Here is an 18097-nt window from a genome sequence, read left to right as displayed (position 1 = left end):
AAAGGGAATGGCAAAGAGAGAGCTGACAAAATCAGAAACCGTGCACTTCACTGAGATGTGGCTGGGCACAGCTCTCTAAAATACAGGATTTGCAGTTGGAAGAGATGCAAATTCCATCCAGACTAAATTCAGATTTAGATTTAAAATGCAACTCGCATGGGCACCAGCTAATTCACCAGCCAAATTCACTCCATTATTAAGTTAAGACGCTATCAGGTGACCCCCATGAAATGTATTAACATAATGTCAATAATGAGTCTTTTTATAGGAAGGTGTTGAGGAAATGCAAGCAGAGTTTATTATATGGTACCACGCTTCCAGCCTGGCTCGTTTCTTGTTTCACGAAGCTTTATGTGATGGATCCATCTGTTCCCAGGAGATGGGAGCGTGTTGATGCCATTTTGATGGGAGACTTTGTTTCTAGGTTGAAGCTTTCTGAATTCTCTGGAAGTTGCCTGAGACTTGGTGTTCATTGCCTGGGGCTAACTGTTGCCAAGCCACTCAGCACAGCCAGCAGAGATTGCCTTCACAGGCTGGGTGGGGCCTTTACTTAACTCAATCAAGGCTCATTAAAGCTTCAAATCTCTGAATGCACATTTGAAATTGAGTGACAGGAACTTCTGGGAAAGTTTTGTTGAAAAGCCTGGCATAACTGAATATTATAATGTAGCAGTAGTTCATATGCAACTTGATTGTCACAGCCTGTGTCAAGAGAACTCATAATTTCTGAAGGATAAGACCATATGTTCCAAAAAGAGCTTTCAGAATGTGGGATACTTGTTTTGCGAGTTATTTTTTTCCTCTTCATTAAAAACAAAGTGTTATGAAATGAGATTAAAAAATCCCCCACACTTAATTAAACTGATTCTCCAAGAAGAGGCCCCAAACCTGTTGGATTAGCATGTTATGATAGCTGTGGTTTCTGATTTACTTCTGGGTGTAGCGGAAATAAATTGTTGCAAGGGTAGTTGAAAGGACACTCTTATCCTAAATATAAATCTGAGAATGTATAAGAATTTATCTTTAAATTTGTTTTTCCACTTATACAGTCCACTTATACAGTAATGCAGTAGTTAAGGACCTCGTCACGCAAGATGACAGTCACCTTGCCGGTTATAATTGGCCCCCGAAACAAAGAATGGCCAGGAAAGTCCACCAAATGTCCAGACAGATTTGTGTGTAGCAACTGGAAATGTTACATGCTGTGGTTTACATCAGCATCGAATATAAATGTAGGTGACTTCATCATCTTCCATTTTAAGCTGTACCTAAATCACCTGTATCGTCCCGAAAAATTCTTGCTTCTTGAATATAATGTGAAAAGGTAGCTTGGGCATCAGTGGTGTTTAAAAGTCAGAACTGAACCTGAGCTGACATTTCTGAGGACGTAAGAATTATACAGAATTCTGCTCCAACAGGAAGGAATAATATTGACTAACAAGGTCTCAGTCTGCTTTTGGAGACTCTGAATATACACTGGGGTTGTATTTTTAGAATTTAGGTTTTATTTTCATTAGCGATAATATCCCAATAATGGGGTGGTGAAAACCAAATAGAGTCAGCTTGGTGGGTTGGGATATTTTTATTCCCAGTAAGGGACAAGCACACAGGGAGATGTGATTATTGCCCCAAGAGATCGTAATAAACATAGTCACAAGCACAACTTTATTGGCTAATTACAGATACCCCTATATGATTTCCTAATTATTTTTTTTTTCTGCATGTCATGTTGCAGAAAAGTGCCATACAACAAGCAATGTTTGCTTGCCTTGTTAGGGAGAAGTTTTACTTACATTATTGTGATAAAATGGGATGAAAGTACTCTTGTAATTTTTTTCTTGACCTAGCTGGAAGACGGTCACATCATCTTAGCTCTGCATGCTCAACCCCTTCATTTTACTGTTAGCTTCCGGTATTTACTTTAAATACTTGGGATTTTCTAAATGTTTTACATGTGTTTAATTTTACCTGTTTTCTTAACATTGCGTATTTCAAATATCCTCTCGTCGCTAGGTTCCTAGTGGATAATTACTAAATAAGTGACTGATAACTCCACTAGAAAGGATCTATGCAGATTTGGCATTTGTTAGGCTTGTAACATTTGCTGATCCATGTTTCCCATTGACTATTGATTGAGATATTCGATGAATCCTAAATAACATGTTGTAATTGCATATTGGTATCAGCTATGTGGATGTCCTCATCTGGGCTGGCCATTCAGTGCTTCCTTTATGGTCAGGAGAGAAAGGCAGGCGCTTGTCCAAATAACTTTTCCCAAGGTAGCTATTTAAAATAGGTTGTACGGATTGCTTCCTTCTCAATGAGGAAAAAAAGGCATCACTACACAGGGAGTCTGAGTTAGTGGTTCAGGTGTGGACACCTCCTCTGAAGAGGTCTAAAGTCACATGAAATTATTTGTACCAGCTTGCCTCTTGACTCTTTATGCGGAGGAAAAAACAAATCCTTCCATAAATCCTCTCCATTATGCTGTCTCTCAGAATAATTTACAATGGACTGACAGATGCTAAAAAGCTCGCCCATTTTCCATGATCTGTCAAGTTAATTAGACAGATTCTGCCTAAATTCTTTTTATGTTCCAAATCCCGATGATTTGGTTGCCTGCGTTTTGGCTGGCCGATTTGCAATGTCTGCAGCAAACCATCTTGTCTGTAAAGGCTTCACTGACTGGTGTTGAGAACAAACTAATTCTGTGGAGTGTAGCCTCCATCAGGCAGCTCTCTGGTAAATGCTAATGAGGAAGTAGAAAGAGGTGTTCCAGAAGTGATGTGAGCTGCCTCCGCTTAACGAAATACCCACCTTTTTCCTAGTTTTTGCTTGTCCCAGTCCTCATTTCCTAATCTAGGCAAACCACAAGAGAACTGTTTAGCTAATGAATGATTGAAAAGTATGAACACCAAATTCAATAAGTCAAGAAGAAAACAAACATAAAACCCCACAGAGATAACAAAATGTATGCTTAAATGCATCATTCAATTACTCTGCTCACTCTTTGCTTCCCATTACACTCTCCTTTGTCAGTACACAGTGTATCTAAATGGCAATCTCTTTGTGACAAGAAACTTTTCTTCATGCCTTTACCTGCTGGTGCAGAACACTGTTGGTACTTTGCAAATATCAAACAATAAAAAGAATTGATTGCAAGGAACATATGAATTGCATGATGGTTAGTGAAGCTTCTCAGAATTTTCCCTACCCAGTGCTAAGGTACCCACCAAACTTTGCAGATTTGGACTGCGCTCCTCTTTATGAATGGGAAGGGCACTTTCAGGTCGACTACCACCAGACGGTTTTAGTTCCTTAAGTCCTTCTATGGCCAAGGGCCATCGAAGTCACAGAAGGATAGCAATCAATACAGCATTATTCTTTGTTTTTTCTTTCAGTGTAAGTCATCCAGGAATCATATTGCCACTACCCCCTTAAAATTGTTTGTCCCTGAGGATGTAAGTTGTATCAGGTTTTCTACTCAAGCTTTTCTTTCTCAAATGTTCCTAGAAAGTTGGTTCATCGTCCCGGCGCAAACGGAGCAAACCAACTTTTCTGCTCAGACACCACCCTTCTTGTGGAATACAGAAGTTCCCTTGCCTCAAAGAACAGAGCCAAGTGCTTTGTCTTCCACTCTTAGCAGGTCTTTTTAACTGCCTGTAATGTGAATAAGTCACAGGCAGAGCTAACGTTTGTTTTATTAGGCTGCATGGCATTAACGCTTCTTGGGATCTCAAAATCCTCATTTTCTGTGTACCAGCATCTGAAAATGATTGTATGATTCTCCAGAGACTTCACTTGGATATTGCAAGCAGATGTTAGAAAAAACTTGAAAATGGAGAGTGGTATTGATGAATCCCATCATAAAAAGATAAAATAAAAATGTCATTACCTTTGCATTGCTGTGTAGCTTACGATGATGAAATGCGGCAGTTACTATGGAAGAAATGGTCTTTTTGCATCTTCCAGCTATAATCTATTGCACATGATTAACACTGAAAGTCTTTACTAATTAGCTTTTATGGTCAAACAATTTTCATGAAGTTGGTTTCAAAGAAATCAAAATTAAACTCCTTATAGCTCTGAAAGATAGAATTATGGAATATGAACGCATAGATAATCTTTACAAGCTAGAGGAGAATGATCGCTGAGCAACAAAAGCTACATAAAAAGACCCAATAATATCTCAGGTATTGCAATATAGTGTGTATGGATAATCGATGACGCTAGGATTTTATAAATACAATCTAACTAGATTGGGGGATACACTGGGTTATCTTTTGTCTGATCGCATGTATTGGTGAAACTTTACCTATGGATGCTGTCAATGCAAGTGGTAGAGAATGGGTCAGAGCAGGATGCAAACCTTCACTCTTTACTCATCCTTGTAAAATTAAAAAAGGTAAGACTAGGATGTCGTGGGCTGACTTTATCCCATCAAAACAACTGCCACAAATCAAAATGAGTAATTTCCCCCTCCACCATTTTGCTCCTTAGTTGCTCTTTGCGTTGTTTTGTTAGTTTGCCCTGCCTTCAAAATAAAACACTGCTTCGACTGACTTCATCCTGCAGTTTTGCACTGCAATTTCTATTTGTAAGTGTAATGACGAAAGAGCTTTTAAAAGATGCTTACACTGAAATGCGGTGGTTCTTTTCCAAGTCAAACCTCCTTAATTTACCTGTGTGTTTGTGCAGATAAGCTTTACTAAACCGTGGCCCAGTAAATATCCTCTCTTCAGTGAGCCTGTAGCAATTACATTTCACAGAGGGAAGGGGAAGCACTGGATTTAGTACAGTTTTCAAAACAACTTAGTTTTATAGCAGAAAAACATTTAAGCATTTAGGGGCTCATATCCCACTCACTACGAACAAATTTCTGGCTCCCAGAAAATTTAGCAACCCAAGTACTTTTGAAAAATCTGTCTTTTGCTCACTGAATTTCATAGATGAAACGCAACCGTTTAATTCTTTTATGGAAGAAAAGGGAGGTCTTAATCTTTTTTTGGGCTTCATCCTGAAATCAAGACCTGGAGAAAAAAACTAGGCCTCGTAGTTAGTTTGACGGCATTTGCTCCATTTCTGTATCATTGATCCCTTTGACAGGTGACAAATTTCTATCACAGATACTTAAACAATTATAAAACATTGGACACATACACAAAAGAAGAAGTTCTTATAGGTTGTCTTCTTTTCAGGATGGCTTCATAGGAAGGCTTTATTCTTCTAGCTGTATTGGGGAGTCTAACAACAGAGATTTTTGCAGTTCTGATACGGTTTACATATTTGAGATGACCCAAACACTGCTTTCTTTGGTCCCATTGTTAATGTTTGCCTAATTAAATAACAGGGTGAAGTTGAGGATGATTCTGCCCTAGGCTAGATTATTCCAGCTCTTGAGAACCTTCAAAAATGTAGTGTTCTCCTGAAGTAGCACGGGATGGCCGTGAGATCCTCTCATTTGAATTTTGTCCTCTTGTGCCAGGGTTTTGGGGTTTTTTTTGTTGGCTTTTTTTCCTATGGTTTGGGGGGTGGGTTGCACCTAGTCATACAAATTCCCAGTATCATTGTTAAGAAATAAAAGACGTGTATAATGGTAGGATCTTACCCATTCAGAGACGCATCAGACTGAAGGTATTGGAGACAATAAGGTACATACAGGCAATTCATGTTTTCAAGGTGTCTTACCAACTCCGTTTCAAACTCTCAGGACGAGGCAATCCCCACAGCCCACCGAGATCTTGGCTTCTTTTTTTTTTGACATTGTGAATGTAGTCCCATAAATGTAAAAGTTGTCCTGATTTTGAGATGCATCCTCCATCCTAAAGATACACTGATGGCTGTCATTTCCTATTCGAGACAGCACTATCCAGTAATAAATCCATCTGCTGCTACACCAGATTAAAGCATGTGAAGCCTTGGAAACACAACAAGGGGTTAAATTACGAAGTGGCCCAGATGCACTCCATTAATAAAAGAAACAAACCCGCTATTTCAAGCGTTGGGAAAAGTTTCTGTAGTGGTTGTAAAATAGGTTCCACTGCTTAAGAGACTTAATACAAGAAAAGGAGCTGGCCCCATTATATCATTAAGAGAATCCACTTCTTATTTACAAGTTAGGATTAATTTTTACTGAGGCTTAAATGCTGTAAACCCCTGTTGTGTGGCAGAGACTGTGACATTCTGTTACAGGTTAATTTCTTTCCTTGCAAATTAGAAAATAGTGTGACTTACAAAACAGGGGGAGAGAAAGGGGAAATATGCCAGCAGCTGTGCTTAGACTTTTTTTGCCTTTTGGCTTCTTCTTTCATTTTCTAGTCTGCTGCACTTCTTCTTTCAGTGATTTGGATGCTGGATGCCAATTTAAATTTCCAGTGCATTTAGCGTCCTACAACACCAGGGGACTGAAAAGAGAATTAAGAATGTACACGGCATAAAAAAATGATGATATATTTTTTTTCTCCGCAGTCCTTTTTATCATTTTGCGTCTGTGTGATCCCAGTGATAACCGAACCCAGCAAAACTACGGCCGCAAAAAGCCAGTCGCATGTTTATTTGCAAAGGTGTGTTTATAACGGGAACTAGATGGGGCTCGCTCGTCGCTCACAATCTGTAGAGGGCTCTTTCACAGATCAACAGACTATAAGATTGCTTTCCTGGATATGAGCCACTGATGGACCCATACAGGCTAGTAAGAGTCATGTAAGAGTCTTTTATCCTGTCTCAGCAGGGACATCTTCCTCATGGGCTTCACGAGACAGTGTTTTCCCAGCAGCGGATTTAACGGGAGGAGAGAAGGGACGGAAAGAAGATTAATGCTTCTGCCAGTTCCCTGCAAGTTCACAGAAAATATTGGCTAGAGCAGGAGTGGCCTGACTCCGTCGTGCTCCAGCCTTTTCTGTGTACTCAGAGTGGCATGTTTTTAATCAAATGTGAAATATAACTTTAGCAGGTCGAATGGATTAGCCTTCCTTGTAAGTAACTCTGTCTGCTTTAGTCAAGTGTAACTTTTTTTTTTTTTTTAAATGTTTCACGCTTAAGGTTGTCGTCTTTAACTTCATCAGTTGAATGGGTTTTTGGAGTTTTGATTGTTAAAGGTGGGAACTATTTAGTAACCATATCCAATTGAGCTTCGAAGTATGCGCAGTGAAGATGGCAAGGTAAGAAACTTCTCAGCCAGTCTGTCGTAAAAGCTTAGAAAACACTGGGACAAACGAGGAGCGATCTTTTCCTTTTTTAATACCATATCGACATTACAGCGCTTGTAAATATTTAAGTTTTCCTTGATTCGGGCTTTCAAATCTCTTTATGTTTAGAAAGTTAATATCCTTGTATTCAAAAGCTGGAAAATCTGTTCATGACAAAGTACATAACTGATTTCCTTCCTCTAACGCCAGTTGCTATTTATCAGCATCTCATCAGTCTCCTGTTCTTATACAGCGTTGAAGTTATCAAAGAACTGGGGGGATTTTCAGCTACCTTATTTCTGGGCCTCTGAATCAGCTGAGCCGCTAATAAAGTTAGGCTGTTCGTATCAAACCATCCCTTATCAGTAATGTACTTTGAAAGCTGTTCTATCTGGTTAAATCCAAGTGAAATAATAGACCTCGTACCTGTCACATCCTCGGGCTGCTGTAAAGTGTTGTTGCTCCACTAAAATAAATAGTTCAGGTGATTTCCATGTGCCAAGAAACTGATGTAAATATTAGAAATAATTTTTTAAATAGTTTGATTTTCGGAGTAACTGAGGATTTTTTTGATATATTAATCACTGCCATATTTCAGTGCCAGATATGGTGTGAAATTGCTCTCAATTCTTCTTGCAATACAGACTCTGAAAATTTTAATTTTTTGTACTATTTGTAATTAGCGTTTACATTTCTGACCTGTGTTTTAATGTGTTGTTTAGACAAGTTTCTAGTGGCTTGTTCATTTTACTAAGTACAGTTATAAAAAAGTAAGGTATAAAAAAAACCAAACAAAACCAAACCTCAGAACTTTTAAAGCTGTCTTTGTAGGAATTCATGAGATTTGAAGACTAAGGAGAGACAGCAAAATAAAAATATATCCAAAGATTCATGGGCTGAACCAGGTGTTTGCAATACTCTTAAAACCAGATTAATTTTGTTCGCATTGAACTAGATGGGGAATTCTAACATTCTGTTTAATAGAAACCAACACTGACTTCTCTGAAGCCCCCGTCTTAGATGACTACCTTCCCGACATTGCTGTCATGTTGAAAATCCTCCTCCTATGCTGCAACAGTCAGCAATATAAATGCAGACAGCAGTAACTCCAGCAGTGAAGATATTCTGCAAAATTTCAGACAGTGGAGAAGAGGAGAACACGATAGCTCGACCATATACCATTGCATTAAAAATAAAGGACATAGTCCTTTGATTTCTACGAGAATCGTCTTCCAGTCATTGCAGTGTGACAAAATTCATTACTTACCATAATAGATTTATATATTTTCTTAAAAAAAAAAAATAAAAAAAAATTAGCATAGCCCAGAAGTATTGCAAAAGGTTGTTGGAAGCAGATCCTCTGGTTCATATTCCCAACGCCTTGCATGTTCCGATCTCGTATCTTTCCCATTCCTGCACTTCTCTGTCTGTTAAGTAGGAATAAAACTCAAAGGGTGCCTGGTGTCTTCTGTACTTTTTTTTTTTTATTTTTTAATTTGAATGCTGGTTCAAGGTCATGTTTCAGCAAAACATGTCAGCATGTGTTTAAGTCTCACTGACGGTAGAGATGAGCACAGTGTTTTGAGAAACCGAGGCCTCTAAAGTTATGCGAAAACAGTGCATCCTCAGTATAAATAACATCTCTTGTTTTATCTGATTAGTGATGGGCTATGCCTTTTTTTGCTTTTTTAAAACAAGTGCCTCCATTTATCACCATCCAGGGACCTATTTGGATAGTCAGTGGACAGAAAACAAGGCATGAATCTGTTGGAAAAATCATTTGGCTCGTGTAGTCCTTTCTAAATATAACTCTCTGATCAAAGCGCAGAGTGTCTTTTGTAAGTCCTATCCAAAACAGATATTAGATGAAGAATGTAGTGAAACCTTCAGATTTTTGACGGTGCCTTTTCAAAGGCATGCCATCCTGAATGTAGCATCATGTGATGCTGTTTGAACCGAGCATTTTGCCTTCAACTTCTTTCTCTTGCATTCGTGCCACTCTACAGAGATAATTGTATACACAACTTAAAAAAAAGCCAAACCAAAAAAGCATCTTCAATTAAAATGCTGGGGATTTTTGAAGGCTGCTGGAGAAAAGCGGTTGCAGTGTTATGTCTTAGAAGTAATTTTTTTTATTTATAGCAAATTCTAGACATAAATAAACATAAATTGTTTCAGGGTTCTGTAGTACGTTCATAAACATAAGGGCCCTTGCAGCTGAAATGGTCTCCTCCTGAAATGGCAGTTAATAAAAGCTATTTTTGATTTAGCTTCTAACCCGTTAATATTGTAACTGTCTTTCAGGTGACTTTTCCCATCCTGGGGAGAGATGCGGGTGTAGGCATAAGAAGAATATGACTAAACCCTGGTGAATATTCACCAACTGTTAGTTGAGCACCAAAGTTTCATTGCATTGCTTTCCCAATGCCGTGGTTTTCTAAAACAGAATTGTTCTCTGTTCTGGGGGTGCGGTCACGGGAGAGAGGGATGTGCAGCGGCGTGAGACTTTCCTACTCGGGCACGTCGTAGGAGAGGGGGCCAGGGAGAGAAAGTTGTTGTTCCTGTAAAGCTGCCACAAACAGCGCTAATTAATACACTGATTTTACAAGTGATGTAGGGGACTTATATAGACAGAATTAATTATTAAAATCTCTTTCTTCAAAACACCGTTTCTAAGGTGCTTTGCATGATTATAATGTGAACCTGCCCTACAAAGAAGTCGCAGATCTAAGATCGGATTCAGACACAGCAGTCATGTACTTTATCAACAGTTTGAAGATGAATGTATGCACACATCTGGTAAAATTAGGGAGCCGGGTGCTGAGAGACGCTGTCAGGATCAAAGCCTGGGGAATGCGACACAGTGAGGGAAGTCAACACGCATCAGGGGAAAGTAAGACTTTACTAAGTCAGTCGCAGTACATGGGGCTGCTCCCTCGCTTGCTAGTTTTTTAAAGTATTAAGTTTTTTGATAGTTTTATGAACTTTATTGTGTCATTTTCACAAGAATGCAAAGGGAGACATAGTAAACAAATCCAGCTGTGATTATGCTGGAATTGCACTCTCTTGGTGCTGGATTTACCTCCTGAACTACCTGCAATAATCTGCAGCAGCTATTCTGTAGTGAGCTGGGGGTTTTTTGCAACTCTCTAATTGGGGTTCATGCTTCAGGGACCTATTTTTAGAATTGTAGCGAAAATCAGACCTTGCAGTAGAGGAGGGTTTGCAACCGAGCAAAGGCCAAATTGTTATTTCTAATGCTGGTTTTATTCTTAGCCCTGCATAGTGATGCTCCTCAAGTCTGGAGCACAGATAAAAATGAGATATTGATGACTTTCAGACTCCCAAACCCTTTTGCTTGTCTAGAATGCAATTATATAAGTGGCAGTAAGTGATGCCTGAATGAGATTAATATAGGCTGCCTCGCTTCTCATTGCTACAGGTAGGAATGAGAAGATCTAGGGAATGACTATTGAAAGTATTAAGCAATTAAGGTGGGTAGTAAAAAGGGGAGACTGACTGGTATTTTTTTTCCTTTAACTTCATGAAAATCTGAAGTAATGAGTAGCTCCATTATATAAACCATCAGGTGTGATGATGCATTACATATATTTTTCTTATTTCGTTTAAGAATAGCTTCAGAAGATCTAATGCACCTTCTCAATCTGATTTTAAGCAATTGGAGAATATTTAATGATACCAATCTCTCTTTGAAGCCTAAATGTTTATATCCATCTAAATTAGTAACATTAAAAACAGAGTTTGTGCAATTTGGAAGCAATTTGGTCTACCAAATAACAATAGTGTACAGAAAAAGGCTCGGCATCTGCTGATAGGGTCATGTCTTTGTACTGGTTATGTTTTGGGGCAGAATCTGTTCTCAGTTTTACACCTCTGTAAACTGACGGTGATTTCATTAGTGCCATTATACTTAATCTGTGTAATTCAAGTAAGAATTGAGACCCTGGAGGTTGAAAAGCACAATGTCAAATTGCAATAACTATGAAGTCAATCACTGTATAATTTCCCTTAGGTTTCAGGGATAGTGCAGTCTGTGGATACCTGGATAAACTTTGAGTAACTGGGGGAAGATAAATCCAGGGGGTGGTGTTGAGAAACTGAACTTTCAGGGGAGGGAGGTGTTTGTTCAGTTGTTTGGGGTTTTTTTCCAGAGAAGGTGAAAAGATTGCATTGATTGCATTGCTGTAATTGATGTGTGGCAGCCCATTTAGTACAAAATAAAACACATCGGAAGAAAACGACTTGGTCCTCTCTTGAAAATATGATATTAAAATCTATTGAACTTAAATAAATCCATTGAATTTCATTGCAGAAGAATCACTTGCTTGAAAAGTTACCTAAACTGACACTAACTGTGTGCTGGGAAATGAAGCAACAGAACCAAATTCTGATCTCATTTATACTGATATAATTAAGGAAGATTGTAGGCCCTTTGGTCTTTGAGGTGATCCTTGTGCATGAGTAGGGCCAAGGGGGGCTACAGTAATAAAACTAATATATCCAAGAAAATCACTGACACTGGTGTAAAGCTGCCTTGTGGTAAGAGTAAAGCTGATCAACACATAAAGCATCCACAACACGTTTTTCTCAGGAGGTTGTTCACATAATACACACGCCATGCAGGACTGAGAAGGGTGGTTATCTTTTACGTTAAAGTCTTTTTATGTCTCTATGGAATATGAAGCAGCTGTTGGAAAGAATTTACACCTATGTTCAGTTCCTTGCGTACGATATCTGCCGCATAGAGGGGATATGTGTGTGAGTGGGAACAAGGCCCATATATTATATACAGAATTATAGAATCATAGAATCGCCGAGGTTGGAATGGACCTTTCAGATCATTGAGTCCAACCATCAACGTGACACTGACAAAAACCATCACTAAACCACATCCCTCCGCACCACATCTAGCTGCCTTTTAAATACCTCCAGGGATGGCGATTCAACCACTACCCTGAGCAGCCTGTTCCAATGCTTAATAACCCTTTCAGTGTAAAAATTTTTCCTAATATCCAATCTAAACCTCCCCTGGTGCAACTTGAGGCTGTTTCCTCTTGTCCTATCGCCTCTTACCTGGGAGAAGAGACCGACCCCCACCTCTCTACACCCTCCTTTCGGGGAGTTGCAGAGAGCGAGAAGGTCTCCCCTCAGCTTCCTTTTCTCCAGGCTGAACAACCCCAGCTCCTTCAGCCGCTCCTCATAACACTTATTCTCCAGACCCCCTATTTTAGCGCTGAAAAGGGTTTTCTGCCTTGCAATGCTCGTAGGAGAGCTTGAGCACAGGACTTTGCCCGTGTGACCCCCAAATTGTTCTGGTGCCTTTCCTAGGAGTGAGTTTATTCAAGGCAACATGAAATAAAATCCTGTAACCTTGTCCCTGCTCCAGACGGAGGCGGGAAGGTGGCCTCCCTTTCTTCTCGCAAGCTATTCAGCTCTGTAAACAGAAATCTGGGGTGTTGAGCTACCAGCTGCTCCTGCCGCAGGTGCATCCGAGGATGCTGCGGGGGAAGGACTCCAATTGGGGCCAGGCGACGTGGATCAGGCAAAATATCCGCTGTGAACACTTGTGTGCGCCGTGTAGGGCAGCTGGCGTCACTGGTCCCTTTTTGCTTTTGTGCCTGTTGGGGCTCTATGGAAAATCCCATCTATTATGTTACAAAAAAATAGATCGGTATATGTCTGCAGCTCTTACATCTAGAGCAGCATTCTGATAGCCTTTCCATCCCTAACTTCTCTAGTGTGGATGAAGCTGTTGTTTCTCCTTTACTAAGAAATAAAAAGTAAAAAAAAAAGCAATTATTTTCTTTTTTAAGTGTGCAACTGTGCAGCACATGGTTCCTGTGAAGCTCTTTTGAAACGCCCAATATTTCAGAAGTATCCCCTAATTAGGGCTGCCCAATTGGGCCTGATTTTTCAGATCTTCTGGGTGATTGTTGCTTTCCTTGATCTTTAACAGGAGTGGACGGTCAGAGCATTTGAAAATCTGTGAGGCAGGCGGATGAATGTTGATGAACTAGAGGGAGAGTGTGGAAAGAAAATGCTTTGTTTGATATTGCTAATTGTTTTGTTTTGGCAATTAAGTATTTTTTGAAGCAAGTGATTGATTTGGTGAGAGATGAAAAGGGATTAAGTGTGACCCACTGAAACTCATTTCTAGCCCTAGCTGCTTATTACGAAATTAGTTTTTGTTTCAGAATAAAACACACAGACAGCCTTGGTGGTATGGAAACTATCAATTAGCTGAATATACAGAGAAGTCCCTTTCTGTAAGATGTCAACTTCTTATGTGACAGTCTTCTAAATATATTCTTTTGAGAGTTTGAATTATTTGGTGATGTTTTTAAGAGTAGAAGTAATAAGGAAAATGAAAAGATTGTGATGAACAACTGAAAATACTTGTTTACTCTTTTATTTCTCCAAAATCTACCCAGAACAAATTCTTTTGGCAATTTTAAAATAATGTTGCTGGTATTGGTCAAGGGGAGGATAACCCTCTGTCAAGAATTGTTTGATAATGTTATCATGAAATATTGATTTTAGTGCTGTTGAGTTAAAATAATAATAATACCATGTTGTTTGCTTCCTTTTTTTTCTTCAGCTGAGGAGCAATTACTATGAAGTTAGGTAGTAGACAGGCTCAGGCAGGGAAGTGTTTGTTTTACTGTGATTATCAAGCGCATGCACACTCTATAGAATGAGCTTAAGAAGATTCTGTAGTATTTTGGGCATCTTCTTTCCAGACCTTTTCTGCAATAAATGGCTAGTTGAAATGCAGTCTGAGGTAATTCCAAAGATTTGGGAATTCATTTTCCACACAAAACAAAATTCAATGAAAAAATCAATCTGATCTTACAAAGTGGTTACTTTAAAGGAATAATGGGGCTTCCCAAATACTTAAATGCCTTTATAAAACATATGAGCAGGAGAAAAAAAAAAAAAAAAAGACCTAGGATCCCAAAAATTTCGGACCTGTTTTTGGGAACATGAATGGATTTCACAGGGGGTTCAGCATGGATGGTGAAGCCCCTTCCACAAGGATGATCCTTGGCCATCCTTGGGTCCCCAGCCATCCACCCGCTCCATCTCAGTGGCTTTGTAGACAATCTTTCTTTGTAGCTGCAGCTCTCGATGCAGAGAGGAGCAGCAGAAGAGCACATACAGAAGGAAGCAAAGAAGAAAGAAGAGAGAGGAAGAGAACGGGGCTCTTAACAGTACAGCTTGATTTGATGTTTTGCCTGAATCTTCACAAGTGTAAATATTTGACTGCAGTTTTGGTGCTTTTTTTATTCCCCTTCAGGTAGAGTATTTGTTTACATAGCACAACATTTCCTCCTTCCTCTCTTCTGTTCTTTCACTCCACGAGTGAAAATCTGCAGCTTTTTTTGGCAAGGGCTTAAAGGTAATAACACCAGTGAGTGAGAACTCTGCTTTCTCTTGAGACTGTGTAAATCACTATCCTCTAACTAAAGGCTCCCATGGGAAGGGGCATTTCAGTTTTGACCCATTTTTTTGCAGCTTCACCCTAATGAGAGTCCAAATAGACCTGGAAAGCTTAATTAACAAAACCATCAGAATTTTGCCATGAACATCCAAGTTTCAATTTCTTGCTCAGGTGACACCTTCCTTACAAAGTGGAGGGCAATTTAGGAGCTAATCCTGGAAGTCTGGTGCTTGAATGAATACTGGGAGTATGTATACGGGGAATATTGTCTTCTTTCACGTAAGAATAGTCAGCACAAGAGTCCTATTCCCAAGGAAAAACCAACATGGATATGTCTCTACTTCTAGGAATCACATTCATGATTTACTTTTTCATCCAGCATGTGCCACTATATGTGCATGTGGTAGGATTGTTCAAGTTTAGGAGAGTTTACCTTCTTTTTGGAATTTCATTGGAAACTAAGTGAGGGACTCTGCCATAGGTTTCTATTTATGTTATTTGTTTAGAGGGCGGCAACAAACAACTAAACATATGTTCTTTCAGATGTGTAGATGTAGAGACATTTGGTTATAAAGCTTATCTGATGCTATATGAAGATTGCTTTTAAATGCCATAAAAGCAAAAAAAAAAAAAATTTACCCTTAAAAATCCATAAACAAGAACACGTGTTGACATTTGGCAGATTCATACCCCATTTCTGAGATCCTGCACAACAAAATAGTCACAAAGGTTTAACATTGCAGCATCTCTGGCATTAAAAATCTCTTTTTCAAGTGACTTTGCTCAAGTAAAGTATATAGTTGTAAGACTTAGGAGTAGCTTAATTTAAGCATATTGAAACCTAATGATTGAGTGAAACAGCTTTTCCTAATGAGTACCTTGCTCCCAAGGTAGAGAAGATGACTTGCAATTTTTTTTCTTAATGAAAATGGAATAGGAAGGAATTAGGTTTCATATGCCTGTTTCAGAAGTGCTAATGCAAGAAGCAAATCAGTAATGAAAGTACAGATTTTTTTATGTCATGTAAAGGAAAGTTACTGAACCTGTAATGACTGACAATGGCCGATTTTCACATTACTAACAATTTTCTGTGTGCGTTTTATTATGAAATTATTTGACACTTAAATACCTTAATAAAATTATGAGGTGAAAAAGACCAGCATGGGAGAGAGTGTAAGATGTCATGCTGTCATCTGCGCTGTTTTCCATAAAAGATTAAATCTTATTTATTTTGATTTATGAGTTAGGAAAGAAGGTCTTTTCTAGAATAACCTGCAAACACCTTGCAATTAGTTGTTCATACTCATCGCATCTCTAGGACAGAAGCTGACAGCTAGGTTAATCAAAGAATCATAGGATTGTTTGGGTTGGAAGGGACCTTGAAGATCATCCAGTTCCACCCCATTGCCATCGGCAGGGACACCTCCCACCAGACCAGGCTGCTCAAAGCCCCATCCAGCCTGGCCTTGAACACCTCCAGGGATGGGGCAGCCACAGCTTCTCTGGGCAACCTGGGCCAGTGCCTCACCACCCTCAGAACAAAGAATTTCTTCCTAATATCTAATCTGAATCTACCCTCTTTTGGTTTAAATCCCCTCATCCTATCACTTCACTCCCTGATAAAGAGTCCCTCCCCATCTTTCCTGTAGCCCCTTTAGGTACTGGCAGGAGCTATAAGGTCTCCCTGGAGTCTTCTTTTCTCCAGGCTGAACAACTCCAATTCTCTAAGCTTGTCCTCACAGCAGAGGTGCTCCAGCCCTCTCATCATCTTTGTGGCCTCCTCTGGACATGCTCCAACAGAGCCATGTCCTTCTTATGTTGAGGACCCAAGAGCTGGATGCAGCACTGCAGCTGGGGTCTCACCAGAGCAGAGGGGCAGAATCACCTCCCTCGCCCTGCTGGCCACACTTCTTGTGATGCAGCCCATGATGTGGTTGGCTTTCTGGGCTGCGAGCGCACATTTCCAGCTCATGTTGAGTTTCTCATTGACCAACACCCCCAAGTCCTTCTCCTCAGGGCTGCTCTTCAATCCGTGTCCACCCAGCCTAATGATTTTTCTGTCTTAAATTCATCGTATCGCTTGACTTCTGGGACAACATATGAATCCAGACTGTAATATTCTTTTAAATCACAGAAGACTGGCAAATTCCACTCATTTGGATGTAGAGGGAGCAGATGTGTGTTGAAGAGTGTAGTAGAGCAATTAAATAAATTGAAATTATTTGGGGATGGAATTTCTGTCACCCAAAAATATTTTCCTGAGCTTAGCTGTAGATGTTTAGAATGCTATTAAAATTTTTTAAGCTTTATTTGACTTTGTGTCCACAGGGTCAACTATCTACGAAACGCTTTCACCGTCTGTGGAGACAGGAATCCTTGAAAACCAGATTTAATATCTCCTTGTTTTTTCATACTGAATTAATCCTTTGGGAATGTCATTCTCCCTTCAGTTCAGCCATTTTGGTCTTTGAGAACGATTTCATACCGTTTGAAGAACTGAATCCAGCTTCTCTAACACTGACATACTCAATGCTGTGTGCTCTTATATAAGTGCTGCCTGGAAAGTGGTATGTAGCTAGACTGAAATATGGACAGTGTGGGTTCCCATTAGCTGAAATACCTAAAGAATTTGTTATATTTAGAATTTTGTTCACTTATGCTTAATACAGCTCCACTTTAAGTTAGGGAAAATTGGTTTCATTTTCTCTTCCTACCATTAATAGCTATTAGAGTTGAAAATAAGGCTTTAAACATATCATTAAAGTACACTTAAGTAACTTGCAATTGACAATTAACTCAGCATGGTAATACATTATCATAACATTTTCCTTTGATAGGTTTGTCTCTTAAAAGATACGAGGAAAGACAAAGGATGCCTTTGTAAAACTCATATTGGAGTTATTTCTGTTTTAGTTGTTCATGTTTTGTGTGTTTAATCAGTCAAATATGTTGCATCATATATGTTCAAAAAGCCTTTATTTGGTGTTTGATGGTGGGCAGTTGTAATGGACTGTGGTGAGGGAGTGTCTGGGCTTTTTGATTTGTTTCTATGAGTACAGTGGTCAGGCAGGATGGATATAGAAGAAAATTTGCTGCATACTTCATGGATCTCAAAGTTTGGGAGATTACTTTGATAACCACAGGAAGATAGAGGCAGAATTCAGATCCACATTCCAGCATGTTTGGCTTTCAGGTTTTATTAAAATCCTCTTCAGCAGAAGGCATGATAAATTCAAGGAAAAAATTGCCTCTGATTACCAACATCTCAGTGTAACATAACATGTGTTTTCCCTTTCAAAACAATAGTAAAATACAGCCCTGCACTTAAACTGAAAGCATTGTTTGTCCTGTCTTAACACAGAGTTAACGGTGAGCGCGTGAGCGTGCAGCTCCTCAGCACGGTGACCACGGAGTGCCACCTCCCAAAGCTGAGTTGGAACGTTACTAT

The 18097-nt window shown here is 39.4% G+C and overlaps 1 protein-coding gene across 2 annotated transcripts in view; it reads left to right on the top strand.

Annotated features, from left to right (window-relative positions):
- The window catches only part of CELF2 (CUGBP Elav-like family member 2), a 561996-nt gene that overhangs the window by 267705 nt on the left and 276194 nt on the right, over window positions 1-18097 (top strand). The gene's annotated exons all lie outside the window — the stretch shown is intronic.

Source organism: Chroicocephalus ridibundus, chromosome 1, assembly GCF_963924245.1.
Source record: "Chroicocephalus ridibundus chromosome 1, bChrRid1.1, whole genome shotgun sequence".
NCBI lineage: Eukaryota > Metazoa > Chordata > Aves > Charadriiformes > Laridae > Chroicocephalus > Chroicocephalus ridibundus.
This window is presented reverse-complemented; position numbering and strand designations above follow the sequence as displayed.